The 15,826-nt window shown below is 36.1% G+C and overlaps 1 protein-coding gene across 1 annotated transcript in view; it reads right to left on the bottom strand.

The window, feature by feature from the left end:
- The window catches only part of CFAP299 (cilia and flagella associated protein 299), a 566,830-nt gene that overhangs the window by 71,715 nt on the left and 479,289 nt on the right, over positions 1–15,826 (bottom strand). The window lies entirely within an intron of this gene.

Here is a 15,826-nt window from a genome sequence, read left to right on the forward strand (position 1 = left end):
AGTACCTCGCTCATGGTCTCATAGCTAGTAATGGAAAAACTGAGATTAAAACCCAGGTTCATGTGTTTGTCTCTCTAAACACAGCATCATTTTTCCATCTTAACTTCTATGTGTTTTCTGTTACGGAGATATAAATTGATCCCTTCTCAATACCGTGAGAGTCAAAAAATCTCATTATAAAATTAAAATCTCCATAAATTAAAGTCACCTTCCAAATTAAGTCCATAGGTCAAAATAAAAAGCAAGTACATATTTCTCATTCATATTAATTCCTGCACAAATATCATTGTGCACCTACTATATGTTAGGTACTGTGGTAGGTGCCAAGGATACAAGACAGTGAGCACCTTGGCCTTTCAGAACATATGCTCTGGTGAGGGGAGACATATGAGATATGGAAAGGAAAAAAATACTTCCAGTGAGTGATATATGCCACAAAGCAAATAAAAAACATGGCTGACTAGAGAATGAAGTTATCAGAGAGGGAGAAAAACCGTGAGAGGCTCTCGACTCTGGGAAACAAACTGAGGGTTGTTGGAGGGGTGGTGGGTGGGAGGATGAGGTAAATGGGTGATGGGCATTAGGGAGGGCATGTGATGTGATGAGCACTGGGTATTATATGCAACTGATAAATTACTGAACACTACATCTGAAACTAATGATGTACTATGTGTTGGTTAATTGAATTTAAATAAAAAATTTAAAAAAATAAAGAACATGGCTGACTAGAGAATGAATTGTTGGTGGTGAAGCCTACTTTCGGTAATCAGAAAAGACCCTGAGGAGATCAATTTAAAACAAGACCTGAAGCTTGAAGGATGAGAAAAAGTCAGCCCTGTAAAGATCTAGAACAGGAGCCTATCAGATGAAGGGAACAGCTGGCATCAAAGCCCTTATGTCGAAACTAGCTCAGGCAAACGGAAGAATTGTAGTGTTTTCTCTATGAGGCCAACAGGCATTGATCTCGAGTTCTAAGAGAAAAACAAAACAAGCAAACAAAAAAACCAACTGTAACTGGAAAAGTTCTTAATGTCTTTATTTCCAGATCTAGTTCAAAGTGCAGAATTTCATGGCAAAGTTCTGCATTTGGAAGACTGTCAATAAGCCTTCGTTTTCCTCTCCAACAATCACTAGATGGTTACTTGTTGGGTCTCTGTGTAGTCAATTACAGGAAGTACTAACATGGGTCACCTTACCAGAGCTTCCAAAAAGGTGAACTGAGAAAACTGAAATTCTTTTCCCTGCTGCACCTGAGAAAACATGTTGCTAACAGTGCCCCAACTGAAAAACCGAAGAACAAGCCACAAGGTACCATTAGTTGTTATTTTGCTAAATTGCATCTTCCTGCCTCCTGTGGTTGTTTGGCACTGGGTGCTGAGGATACCATGCCGAGAAGGATTCTGAGGTCCGTCCTTGGCTTCAGGAGAGGAAGTGTGGTGATGGACTAGTACCATTGCCCATAGATATGGTTCAAGGAGCTAGCATTGTCATTCCTGTGTTCCGTCTTACATAGATTCGGTCCTCGGTCCTTCTCGTTTCCATCACATAAGTCCAAGTTAAATTTCTATAGATTTCTCCATGCTTTCAGCCACAGAGCTTTTAGCTTTTACAGCATGAATTCTAAATGGACAATAACTCAGAGACTTCTTGAGACTCTTACACTACTAAACCCATACCTAATACTGCTATTCCTGCTTCATTAAGGCCACGCGTTAGAACTATCACTATTTCATATGCAGTCCTAAAGGTACTTGAAATCTTTATTCCATCAGGGCTGCTCCTGATGTTAAGGCAAGTCATGCAGGCACATAGAGAGAGGGGGAAAAGGTCCCAAATAAGTCCTCTACTTTTAAAATGGAGCTCTTTTTTTTTTTAAAGATTTTATTTATTTATTTATTTACTTTTTAGAGAGAAAGAGCATGGGGGAGGAACAGAGGGGGGAGGGAGGTGGGGGAAGAATTTTAAGCAGACTCTGAGCTGAGCACAGAACCCAGCACAGGCCTTGATACCATGACCCTGAGATCATAACCTGAGCTGGAACCAAGAGTTGGACACTTAACCAACTCAGCCACCCAGGCTCCCCTAAAATGGAACTCTATTAACAGAAAAAGAAAAAACAAAACAAAACCTCCTCTATCTGCCTCTGTTTCTGTCTCTCTTTAAGTGAGGTGGGCCGGCCTTATCTTTCCAGCAGAACGGCATACCAAATATTGTAACTGATCTTCCTGCTGAAAGCAAAAAGAAATTCTGCATAAAATAAAAAAGCAGCTTGTAACATATATCGATGCACTGTCAAGAAAATGAAGAATACTTAGAGTCTAAAAACTAAGTGAAGATAGATTCCCAGAGAGGAAAGCAGAGCCCTGGAGCCATCTTTGTCCAGCAGGCATATGCCCTAACTCAGGGGATCTTAGCAAGGATTTCATGATCCTGGGAGTTGGAGGTGACAGAAGACAAAATCCAGCCTTTCAGGTACAGAGACTAATACAACTTATTGTCTCAACACAGGGCAGAGAAATCAAAAAAGGATGAAAACAATTTTAATGTGTCCAGAGAAAAGAATGATTTCAGAATTATAAACCCAGAGAAAATATCTTTTGAGTAAGCAAAATATCGACATTTTCAGACCAAAAAATGAGGGCCTTGACTGACAAAAGACTCTTACTCAAATCCTAGAGGATGTAGAGTTGACCCTTGAACAACATGGGTTTTAACTACATGGCTCCACTTATATGTGGATATAATTTTTAAAAATACACTATAGCACTGTAAGTGTATTTTCTCTTCCTTATGATTATCTTAATATTTTCTTTTCTCTAGCTTACTTTATTGTAAGAATTCAGTATGTAATATATACCACATATAAGATATGTGTTAGTTGACTGTTTATGTTATCAGTAAGGTTTCCAGTCAACAATAGGCTATTAGCAGTTAACATTTTGAGGAGTCGAAAGTTATATGCAGATTTTTGTGGGGCTGGCGCCTTTAACCCCTATATTGTTGAAGAGTCAACTGCACTTCAGGCAAAAGAAAGTGACTCTAACTGAAAGGTCAGAGATGAAGAATAGAATGGTAATCAAAGAAAGTAGTAAATATATAGAAAAATACATAATGTAATGGTAGTGTTATGGGCTGTGTCCCCTCAAAATTCCTATGTTGAAATCTTATCCCTCAGTACCTCAGAGAATGTATTTGGACATAGGGCTATTTAAAGAAGTTATTAAGCTAAAACAAGCCCATTAGTCCCTAACCCAATCCAACTTTATAAGGAGAGGATATTTGGACACACAGAGAGACATGCAGAGGAAAGACCATGTGAAGACGCAGTGAGAAAGGGGTACCTGCAAGCCAAAGAGGAAGGTTTCAGAAGAAACCAACCCTGCTGACATCAACATTTTGATCTATCCTTGATTCTTGGCTTCAATAACTGTGAGAAAATAAATCTCTGTTGTTTAAGCTGCCCAGTATGTGGTATTTTGTTATGGAAGCCCTAGAGAACTGATACACACGGTAATAAATTAAAATAATTAAGTAATTAAAATTAGTGTAAGTGGCCAAATGTTTAAGTTAAAAAACAAAGGCTCGCAGAGTGGATAAAATAATATGATATAAAACTTAAGGTTGAAAGTTAACTGATCAAAGAATATGCATAAGGAAATGTCTGTCCAAAAGAGAATTAGTATGAGACATATGAGGCATATTGATATGAGACAAATGAGCTTGAAGGCAAAAGGCATTCCTAGAGATGGAGTGATAAAAGATAAAAGATTCAATTCACAGAAAGATAGAGCAATTATAACCTCGAATGAACCTCTGAAAATATGACCTCAAAATACGGAAAGCAAAAATTGATAGAACCACAAGGATAAATAGACAAGTCATCAACACTGTGGTAAATTTATCTTTCTTGTTAAATTCTAGATCAAGCCATAAATTCCATAATTATTATAAAGTTAATATGCATTGTAAAGAATTAAAAGCACAAACTTGAGTGCTTGGTTTTTACCTTAGCCAAGTTCCTAAGCATCTTTACTCTTCACTGTCTTGTGGGTAAAATGCTTGATAGTGTAAAATTATATATATATAAAATACATATATATATATAAAATACATATATATATATATATAGACACAATTGCACTATTTTGCATTATTGTATACAGCCTTCCCATATGAATTAAAGCCCATTGTCTAAGGGAATCTGAATAAATTACTTCAAATCTCGCTTCTCCAGCCTTGTGAGAGTTAAGTGGAAGCCCTGTGATTTTTGTAATCAAGGGGTTTTCCGAAGCTCAAGAACTTCAGGTCAGGCCAAACTGAGTATAAGTGGGGGTTCCTCTGGGTTTACTGTATGTCCCTGGTTGGGTTCTTCAAATTCTTACTCCTCTCTATATTCATGAGTCCTATACCCTAAGTAGGTTCCTGCAAAATCTAGCAAGTTTTTACCAAACTGAACCAAGCACCTCCAAAACAAACAAAGAAACAAACAAAACCAAAGTAAACAAGAAACCAAAATCCTGCTTGGACGTAAGCATTTAGTTAGCTAAGCCTTCTTACAGCTTCTCCCTTCTTCCCATTTCTCCTTCAGCTCTGTAGAGCAATAAAATCTCTTTTGTCTTGCATGGAATCGCTCAGCTCATAGTCAGGTGCTGTCAGAGACTTGCTTCTGCCCCATGCACCCAATTTGTAAGCAACATGCAAACACTGTTTCTTTTTCAATTGGGGAGGGGAGTCTAATGATCATTATGTCTATAATTTCTTTTATTTTCAGTCCAGAAATTACAACTCAACACTTAACTTTAGAAATACATCATTACAAAAACACAGTTTAGGTGACAGGACAACATAATGAAACAGAAGTAAGAGTTAGTTGTAAATACTTGAGAGCTGGCTGAAGTCTGATTGTCTCTTGTCTATTTTGTATTATATGGGTTGTCCAAGCATTAGAATTCGGTTAACTAACACTCTTGATTAATAAATTTAATGCATTCATTTATCAAATGTATATTTTCTTCTAAAGTGAATACTCATTACCCCTGCTATTAATACTAAGTATCATTTATTAAGAAGCCATTATGTTCTGAGCAAAATATTAGGAGCTTTATAATCATTACCTTATTTAATTCTATAAAAAATGTATAATGGTTAGATAGCATTATTATCCTCATTTTGTAAATGTAGGCACTGAACACGTTGAGAATAACCACTTCAAAAGACATGCAGCTAGAGAATGGGAAAACCACACACACACCCAGGGTGCCTTTCCGCGAAGTCCATGTTAAAAACAATGGACACACAGACTAGGATCCAAATGTTGGCCCTGCCATCTACTTACTTTGTGACACTGGTATATTCGTTATCCATTTTTTAGATTCAGTTTCTTCTGTTACAAAATGGACATAACACCTGTTTCTCAGGGTGGCTGTGTGGATTGAGACTATTTTTGCTAAGCACTTAACAATGCATGGCACATGGTAAACACTCAGTGAATATTATCTATTGCTTTTCAAGATTTTTATTATTGCTCTTGCTATTGTATTTATATTACGTTAAGAGTTTTATCAGTTCCTTAGGGATAAGGAAATGGAAGACTCATATCAGAATTCCATTGCCTGGGTGTGTATAATTACGTTGTTGGACATGGTTCAAATCATTTGTTATGTGCAGTATTCTCAGTTAAAACTTGGGATGTACTTTGAAGTTAAAGTTTAAACAATTTTTCCAGGTATTATTGTATACATCCAGGATGGACCCAACTGGCAATAAAGTCATGATTTTGGCATCCAGAATGGGCAAAATAGGCTAAGAGGGCCCTTTGAAGAATTAGGTGTATTTCAGCCTGAGTGTGACGTAGTTTAATAATTGCAAGCTTTCTTATGTGGAGCCCTGTATTGTTTCACTAGGAATTACAAAATGTTACAAATAATTGCTTTAAGTTTCTCTAATACTTGCTTTTTGTAAAAAAAATAAATAACAGCTTTATTGAGGTGTAGTTCATATAACATAAAATTTACCCTCATTTAAAATATATAGCTCAATGATTTTTAGTAAATTTGCAGAGCTGCACAACACAATCCAGTTTTAGAATATTTTTATCACCCCAAAGAGGTCCCTTGTGCCCATTTGCAGTCATCCCTGTTCCCACCTAGAGCCCCACGCAACCACTAATCTACCTTCTGCCTCTATAGATTTGCCTTTCCTGGATTTTTCATATAAATGGAATCATACAATATATGGTCTTTTTCATTCTAATAACATTTTTTTATCACAGTTAATTTCCCAGGAGATACATGAAAACTATAAAGACTCTTTTAAATGATGATGTTACGTTTATAAAAAGGCAGACTTCCAAAATGCTCATTGTCCTTAGATAAAACCTTTTAATCCTCTCTAGAATAAGTCAAAGTATAACCAACACAAGTATTTCAGCAAATCAGATAATATTCATTTGAAGTCATGAATATTGGTTTACATTTATTTGCAATCTAGGCAGAAAACACTAGTTTTTGTAACAACAACAAAAACACAAGAACAAGCCTTTGACAGATATTAAGCTACAAGTATTCCTGACATTGAAGCAGGAGCTCAGACACCAAAGAAAATGTGGAATCTGAGATTTTACTGAGATGGTCTGTGACCTCAAGTGTGAACCAATGTTAGTTGAAAAGACTTATGAAATGCCTAGTTAGGTCTTCATTACTTCTCATGTGTTGAGAAAAGATGAATTAAAGTACAATTTAGACCATTAATATATCATTTGGATCTCTGGCTGCTTGTCTTTTCCCAGAAGTGGATTAAAATACAAATTCATAAACTTGTTATGAGTTGAGTACATGTGTTGCCTGATTTTTCTTGCCAACATTAATGAGGAGACATAAACCTGATACATTGAAGTGGGACTTTTTCAACAGTGAAGCCAAAGTCACTTGGAAAAAAAAAAAGGCATAGTAAGGAGTATGTTGCTAAAACTGAAACATCCATTTCAGGGAAATGAGAGCTGTCCCACAAGCTAGGTTCTTGTGCTACCCCTCTGAGACTGTCACTATGCTCCCTGATGGAAACAAGTGAAGAAAGAATTTTTATCTCCTATAATTTTAAAACTCTTGGAATACTTTCATGAATCATTAGTTTTAGGGAATCCACTTTTCCTTTCAGAAAATAAATGATTTTGCAAATGGAGTCCAGGTTCTGACAATTTTTTGTAACATTTCAAAATGTGTCCTTATCCATTTCTCTAAAACAAGTTACTTTCTGAAATTCTTTATGCTGATAATTATTTTAAAATTCTATACCCTTTTATTCAATTGCAATTTGACACATATCTTTTCACTTATACACACAATTCTCAGGGTTCTGTTTAAGAAAGTTCTTTGTCCTTCCTATTGAAGGCTTAGTTAGGCTCAGAACCAACACATTTTTCCTTCCACGTCCTGTTGGCCAAAGCAGGTCACAGGCCAGCCCAGATTCAAGAGGCAGGGAGACTGACTTCCCTTGTTTGGAAGGAGCTGCAGAAGTGTCATTGCAAAGGGGCATGGATAAAGGACAAAGTAGAGAACTGTGGTCCTTTCTCAATCTATAGTTATTTACCTTAAAGCACCTAGGAGTTTTGCATGTAGCTGGTTTGTTCACTTTGTAACAGTTGGGAGATTTAATTTCTGAGGGGAATCATAGACCAATAACTTTTTTCTCTCCCAGTTTATAAAACATAACCATATCTTAAAAGGCTTTTTTTTTGCATTATCAGTGAGGTGAAGGATAATTTAGGAGTGTCTGGCCTCACTGTTAAGTATCCAAAATGATCTGGAAATTTTAGTGAATGAAAATAATATTGAAAGTATGTATAAGCTTTAAATATTGTAAAGGAGAAAAAAAATTATTTTATTTAATGTAAACTGATAATTACTTAGAAAATCCAAGACAGCTAACTAAAAAAACTTCTAAGACCACTCATTAAGTTGATCCAATTCGAAATATCTATACCAAAAAAAAAACCAAACAAACAAAAACCATGGTTTAACACTAGCAATAACCCACTAGCTACTACGCTTTCTAGTTATACTAGAAAAGCTATGAAGTTATACTAGTCATACTAGTATAAAGTTATACTAATTAAATCTTATATCATTGGTACAGTGGTAAATGGATAATGGAAAGTAATAACTTCAGAAACACACCCATACATACAAACACACATAGTATATATGTTTTGCTGGAGAGTGATAGTCTCTAAATTTTCTACAATGAATATCTATTTTTTTCTTTAACTGCATGTTCCCAAAATCTTGTCTTCAAACATACCACTCTCTGACCTCCATCTCCTGTCTTTCTAGCTTGCAAACCTTGGAAGCCCCAATTTAACAACACTTTCAGATCTTTGGAACTGCTAATCCATTAAACCACCATGTTTTACTGTTTATCACACTCTTTATATACTCATTTCATATATACTTTACCTAGCCTAGATTCCACGGTGCAGCATAGTTGTAACATTTCTTTCTTCTTTTTTATCTTTTCGAATTAGTGTTTTTTTTATTATGATATATATAGTACATCATTATCTTTTGATGTAGTGTTCCATGATTCATTGTTTGTGTGCAACACCCAGTGCTCCATGCAATACGTGCCCTCTTTAATACAAAATGTCTATCTTTATGCATTTTTCTAAAACAAGTTACTTTCTGAATTCTTCATGTTGATAATTATTTTAAAATTCCATATCCTTTTATTCAATTGCAATTAGACACATATCTTTTCACATATACACACAATTCATATCCCTTCAAATTCCTTGCACACATCCTTCCATTACACTCACTGAAAAAAAATCCAACATTGTTTCAAGCCAACTTTCCCTTTATTCTGTTTTTGCATAGCAGCAACTGAGTTTGGCTAGGGAAAAAAAAATTATGATGACTAGTCTTACAAATATTAATGACTATAAACTCGATTGGACCAATAGCCCTTGCATAGTAATTGTCTATGATATGCTTTTCCTTCCTCCCACACTCCTTTTTTTTTTATATTGTCTCTCCTTAAACTTTAAACTACATCCTTTCTCGCATTCAATAATTCTGTCTTTGATGATAGAATCAATCAGACCAGAGGCCACCTCATCTTCCTTCCATCAAATCAATCTATGCATTTTTGTGTGGACCTAAGTTCATCCTTTTTATCCTGTTTAAAGAGTTGGAATATCTGGGTTTCTATCCAAGGCCAGCCCTTCTTTTATGCATTGAACCACACTTCCTCTTTCCTTACTCTTGAATCATTGATGTTTTGCTTTCTGTAAGATCGCGACTATTGACATATAAACATGCTGTATTATCTACTATTTGAAAAAGAAACAGCTAGTTACAGTCCCAAGTTTTTGCTTTTCTTTACGATTCCCACAATCTCTTTAGCCATTACAATCAGTCTTTTTTTCCTGGAGCACTCTGATAAATAGTTCTGTCTCTCACATCAACTATTCCATCTTGCCAAATCTGATGGTCAATTCTCAGTTTTTGTTTTACTTGAACTTCTTGTAGCATTTGACATGATTGTTCACCTTCTTCTTTCTTGAAACTTTTTTTCATCTGGTTCCAGTGACATCATATATTTTCAAGATCTTCTTTTGCTTCATCAATCTTTACTAGCTCCTCCTTTCCGCCCCCCCCCCCGATGTCTAAGTTTTGCAGCTGTCCCAGGCTCAGTCCTGATCTTTTCTCTGTCTGTGTCCACTCACCAATTGGTCTTATCCAATTCCATAGCTTTAAGTATTAGTTCTTATTCTTTCATGAACTTTAGACTCATGTGGATAATTTTTTATCAAAATCTTTATCTCCAGCCTTAGAGTTTTCCTGAATTTCAACATAGTATGTGTTATTGTCTAGTACATCATCTTAATTGGATGTAATGTAGGCATGTTGGTTTCCAAAACCATACCATCATTCTGTAAATCCACTTTCAATCTGCTTTCTACAAAAGCAAAGAGCTTCATCATTAAACTGTAGATGCCTCTGTGTCAACTCTCATTTCTCTTCTACTTCCCACATCTAATCAATCACCAAATTCTCTTGTTTGTACCTTTAAGATATATCTCAAGCCATGCCCTTGCTTCCTATGATCACTGCCAACATTGAATAAGATGTTTGAAATAACAAGCTTATTGTTTCCCTGCTGACCTGTCATAACCACTTTCCCTAACACCATTTCTTCTTCCCTCCAGCTACTTTCAAAAGTATCTCAGAATTTCCTCTCTAAAGCAGAAATCTGAATTTATTTCTCCTTGTTTCATTAGTTATTTGGAGTTATGAAGTGCAACCTCTTCAGTATTGTGGATTGTCCATTATCTGATGCCAAACCACCATTCCAGGACCACTCTCACCTCCCCCTTTCATGTAACCCCTTTGTGCAAGGTATTAATTTCATACTTACTATTTATTTGCATTTAATAGTGCATTTATATATTTTCCAAGACTCAAATACTACCTCAAAACTTATCTAGAAGTACAGTTTTACCTTCATCACACCTCCTTAATCTTGGTACCTATTCCTCAGAAGAACCTCATTTAACTTTTTTAGCTATTTAGAAATATGTTATTTAGAAATAACATATTAATACTGATATTCCTAACATTTTTTTCTCTTTTTTATCTACTTCCTATTGTGTAAGATGATGATTTATCTCTATTACCTGTCTCCTTTTTCCTCTCAAACCACTTCTATGCTTTCCTTCCATCCAGGCCCCCCCAATAGAACAATATCATAATTTTAGGTTAAGTGATTATGTAGTGTTTACAATTTTAGTACCATTTAAACATTACCACAGCTGAGCCATAGAATCAGAGAGGTCAAGGTATTTATTCCCCCAGCTATGATTACTTTCCTTTCTTCAACAACTTTTTATTTCCTAAAAGGTTAATTGGCTTGGCTTCCTACCCCTGAAGTTTTTTATGAACGTATCATTAATCCACTCCAAAATTTTCAACAGAACTACCACCATATCCTCAATGCATTCATAATCTGTTAGTTTTTATTTTTCTTGGAGAGGTACCTTTGGGAGTTCAGTCCTCTTTTCCCTATACTTAATTCTTTCTAGGCTTCCACCAGAATTGACTATCATTTTTTGGAAATTCTCTTCAGTATTATCTTAGGAATTTCCTCTGCTTCTCACATGAACTCCCATAACAGCTTTTAAATATTTACATTTTGTACCTATGACTTTATATTGTAGTTTTTGAGGTCCTTGCAGACTGGAGACTGTATCTAACTTTGTATGATTTAACTAACTTTGTGTGCTTCCTATTTCTCCTGGTTTTAGTTCGTTGCAGGTGTGCAACCAACATGGTTTTGGAATTGAGGCAACTAAATGAAGTCCAGCAAGACAGTCTGCCAAGGTGCTATTTAATTATGCTTCACAGAAAGTGTCACCATACAACAGAATAATAATAGTGCTAAAAGCTAACTTTTCATGAGTGTTTACTATGTGCCAAGGTTTTCTCTCATTTTTAATCTTAACAAAAGATCCATAATATAGATACCATTATTAATCCTGTTTTATAGATAAGAAAACTGAAGCACCAGGAGGGGTTTGGGCCTAGGCTCATATGTTTAGTGTGACATAAGAATTCCAACAGAAAACAATGGCAACATTTGTCTATTAACACAGGGACTAATGGGTGATCCACAAGGTCATCTCAAGGGATACTGCACGTAGCTGGGGCTACTAGTAGTGAAATTGACACCATCCCTGCCACTGGCCTTCCCCTTAACCTACCAAGCGGGAGAGTTTACCAGGATCCCAAACAGAGAGAGAGATTACAGATTGAGAAGAGAAGAGACCTTATGTCAAGTGACATAGAGAGCTGTAGGAAATCTTGCAGAAGGAGGACCAAGGGAATAAATCCTTTCTGCTGGAGCTTCATATTGGCTAAATTTAACTGGGGGCAGATCCCGGATACCATGCACGTACACCCATAGAAGCAGCCTCCTTGGGTAGAGAGGAGAGGGGTGAAAAATGAAGGAGACTCTGAAGTAGCAAAACAAAGGTCCTAGGAATGGTAGTAATAGTGCTGGGATTTATACCCAAGTATTTGGCTATGAAGACTACACTCTTACTACTGTGCTATGCTTGTGGGGTAGCAGGCAGGAAGGGAGGTTCTGTTTTCAATTCAGATTCCAAAAACAAAGTGATTCTTATGAACAAAGGAATTCTTATTTCCTTTTCAAAATGAACATTGATGGGACATCCAACTTGCAAGGAGAATACAATTGCTTAGGAGAATAAGAGAAATCTTGGAACCTAACAGCAAAATGACTGCAACATTGCACAGGCAAGCAGATAGGCACTTAGCACATTGCAGGGTGCACTGCTTTGTTTGGATCAGAGGGCTTCAGTCACAAGCAGACTAAGCAACCAGAAATAAGAAAGGCTTATCCCAGCATCCCTGCAACACAAAACAGAGAATATGACCAAGCCAGAATAAAGTCTCATCAATTAACAAGAACTAATTATGGGTTAAAACCACTTCCTTAATAAGGGGTAACTGTATATTGATGTCTAAATCCACTAGACAGGCTTTACTATGGATCGAATACGAATTTGTAGTAAATTATTTATCATTCTCATTATGGACTGAATTTTGTCAATCTCAAGAAATTCTTTCATTGTCTCCATACAATTTTCAGTTAAAAAAAACTCATTTATCTGTTTTAATATAGACTTCTGAACAGAGCAAATCATACTATGTTTTAGGGAGGCTAATTCAAATGTACTTAATGAGAGACCAGTGTTTACCCAGTGCTGTCCTCGGTGCTGGAGATATAATAGTGAACAAAGTAAGACCCTGACCTCATGGAGCTCATAGTCTAGTGGAGAAGACAACTTCTCTATCTGGAAATCTGGAATAACCTTCCTTTCCTTTGCCATTTGAGCATTTTCTCTACCCTTTGAAACTCATCTGCTTGGAAGATTTCTGTAGGGCAAATCCCTATCATGCAGTGTCCTCACACAAGCCATGTCTTATCTCTTCCTTAAATGTTCTTACTGTATCTTATTGGTCTCTTGACTGGTTTGTGCCTCTACTAGATTGTGAGCTGCTTGTGATTAGGGATGTTAACATGTGTCTTGGTTCCTCCACACTCAAGCCTCATGCCCAGCAAAGAAGACACACAATAATGTTTATTGATTAAATACATAAATGAACAAAGGAAAAGAAATAGTAAAAATATCTTTCTTCTATCCAATTCCTATATGTTAACTTCAAAATGAGACATCTGCATGCTTGATGATAAAAGTATAACAGTCAAACTTTATTGATAATCCTCTATGTGACGGGGCTTTACTTACATTTATGCTAAGTAAGTTATTTATTTTTATTTCCATTTTTTTAATCATGTAAGAAAAGCATTAAATATTTTTCCCAAGGACTCACAGCTAGTTAGTAGCCGAGTTAGAGCTTTGAATGATGGTTTATTAACTCATGTCTCTGCTCCCTCTAATATACCAGTCTGCATTCCAGCAAGCATGGAAGAATATCTCAAAATTAAGAGTGAATTGTTGATATGATTCTCCAGGAGGATATCTTCAACCCTACACATAAATTAAAAACAGTGGGGCTATGAAAACAGTGGGGCTATGAAAACTCACACTGTCGTATCTTCTCTTCTATGCAAGATTGTGCACCATCTAAAGAAATGACTCAAATTCTTATTTCACTTTCTTTGCTTAATTACTGTGGGCTTCCACTTGAGTTCAGAGTGACTGTTTTTCTTTAACCTATAGATAAAATATCAAGCTCTTCAGTTGATGGAAGAAACTTTTAGGAGCACCTGGTTGACTCAGTCAGTTAAGCGTCTGCCTTCAGTTCAGGTCATGATACCAGGGTCCTGGAATTGAGCCCTGCATCAGGCTCGCTGCTCAGCAGGGAGTTTGCTTTTCCCTCCCACTCACGCTCACTCATGCTGTCTCTCTCTCTCTCACTCTCAAATAAATCAATAAATAATCTTAAAAAAATAAAGAAACTTTTAAAACCCTGTAATCTAATTAGGGTAGAGATCAAAGGAAGTGACTATTTTCCCCATGACCTTAAACAGACCTCTAAAATATTTAGGCTTAGAGAAAAAAGATCTTTAAAATGAATGGTATCCACGCACTTAAATTTACAAATAACACGTGGTTGTTTGGGGTTGGGGGTAGGCACAATGGAAGAACTTTGATGTTCTCGAGAGGTATCAGTATATTGGTTACTTATTCAAGTTAATCCATTTTTAATAAGATAACTCTCAAATTACAAATGATAGGACAAAAAGAATGATGGGACATGCTGGACTCTTCTTTGTTACTTTAATAGTTGTTAAACCGCAGTGTACTGAACAAATCATGATTTAGTTAAGGCACCATTCAGAATTCATATATATTATGTCTACTTCGCAGTGAAATAAAATTTTAAGCTTTAAGATTAAAGATGGACAATCAAAATAGATCTATTATATGTCTCAATATATGTGTTTATAATACATATTTTTATTTATTGCTGTCAACACCTACCAGAATGTGTGCTACTTGAAGGCAGAGACTTTCTTCTGTTCATTAGTATGCTCCAAGGGTTTGAACTGTATATGACACAGTATACTAGGCACTCAATAAATATTTGCTGAATAAATAAATGAATGGCTACTTGAATTAAGGAAATTAGGCATAACAGAAATTCATGTTGATTTCTATATTTTCTCTTTTAAATTATTGGGGGATTCCATTGAGGGGCATAGAAAACTCAAATAAGGGTGGGAAAGGATAAATATCGTTATGAGGAATGGCATGGTAATTCACAAAGAAGAATGTACAAATAAAACAATGCAAAAAAAAAAAACAGTTGTAGGAATTGTTTAAAGGGCATAGGAGAAAACCAAAGAATTTAGAGAAGTCTTCATGTTTTCTGGGACTAGATATCTCCAAACAACACTGATTATAAACATTATTTATAATCTCTAGGGTCTATCTAAGGGTTACTAAGTGTCCCACCTCTCCCTCTCTCACCCAAAATTAGAGGTGATGGTGTTCCACCCAGCAAACAGGGAGCAAATGCACAAGAGAAGATTGTAGTGTTATCAGGAAGGTGAAATTCAGGGTGACAATCTGTTAAGTTAAAGGGTTATATAAAAGATCATTGCTATGAAGGTAGCAAAGTTCTAAACATTATTATTCAGTGCTGAATAAATTCCAGAGATATGGAAAGGGGAGTAGGTGGAGATCAGCCTACTATTTTTTTTTAAGATTTTATTTATTTGTCAGAAAGAGCGAGATAGAAAGACAGCATAAGCAGGGTGAGCAGCAGCCAGAGGGAGAAACAGTCTTCCTTCTGAGCATGGAGCCTGATGCAGAACTCCATCCCAGGACCCTGGGATCATGAACTGAGCCAAAGCCAGAAGCTTAATTGACTGAGTCACTCAGGCGTCCCAAGACCAACCTACTATTAATGGAAGATTTCAGGCCATTCATTAATTCTCACATTTAATGAATATTTATTGATAGTCCATGAGCAAGTTACTGTTCTAGGAACTGGTGATAATGGTGAATAAAATAAGATTCCTGTTCTAAATAGACTGCTTGTTTTTTTTAATGGAGAAAGAAGAACCATGCATATGTAAGCAAATAATTGCAGATAAAGATATTGCACTGTGAGAACAGTAAAGTTGATATTAACTAGAAAGGGCCTAGTTACTTCAGATAGGGAACTTAAATCAGGCCTCTTGGAGAAGAAAGTGTTTTAATTGAAACTTGAATAGTGAGAAAGTCATGAGAAACTGCAAGGGAAGAACATTCTAGGCCGAAAGAAAAGCAAGT

This window comes from Ailuropoda melanoleuca, chromosome 11 (genome assembly GCF_002007445.2).
Source record: "Ailuropoda melanoleuca isolate Jingjing chromosome 11, ASM200744v2, whole genome shotgun sequence".
NCBI classification, from domain to species: domain Eukaryota; kingdom Metazoa; phylum Chordata; class Mammalia; order Carnivora; family Ursidae; genus Ailuropoda; species Ailuropoda melanoleuca.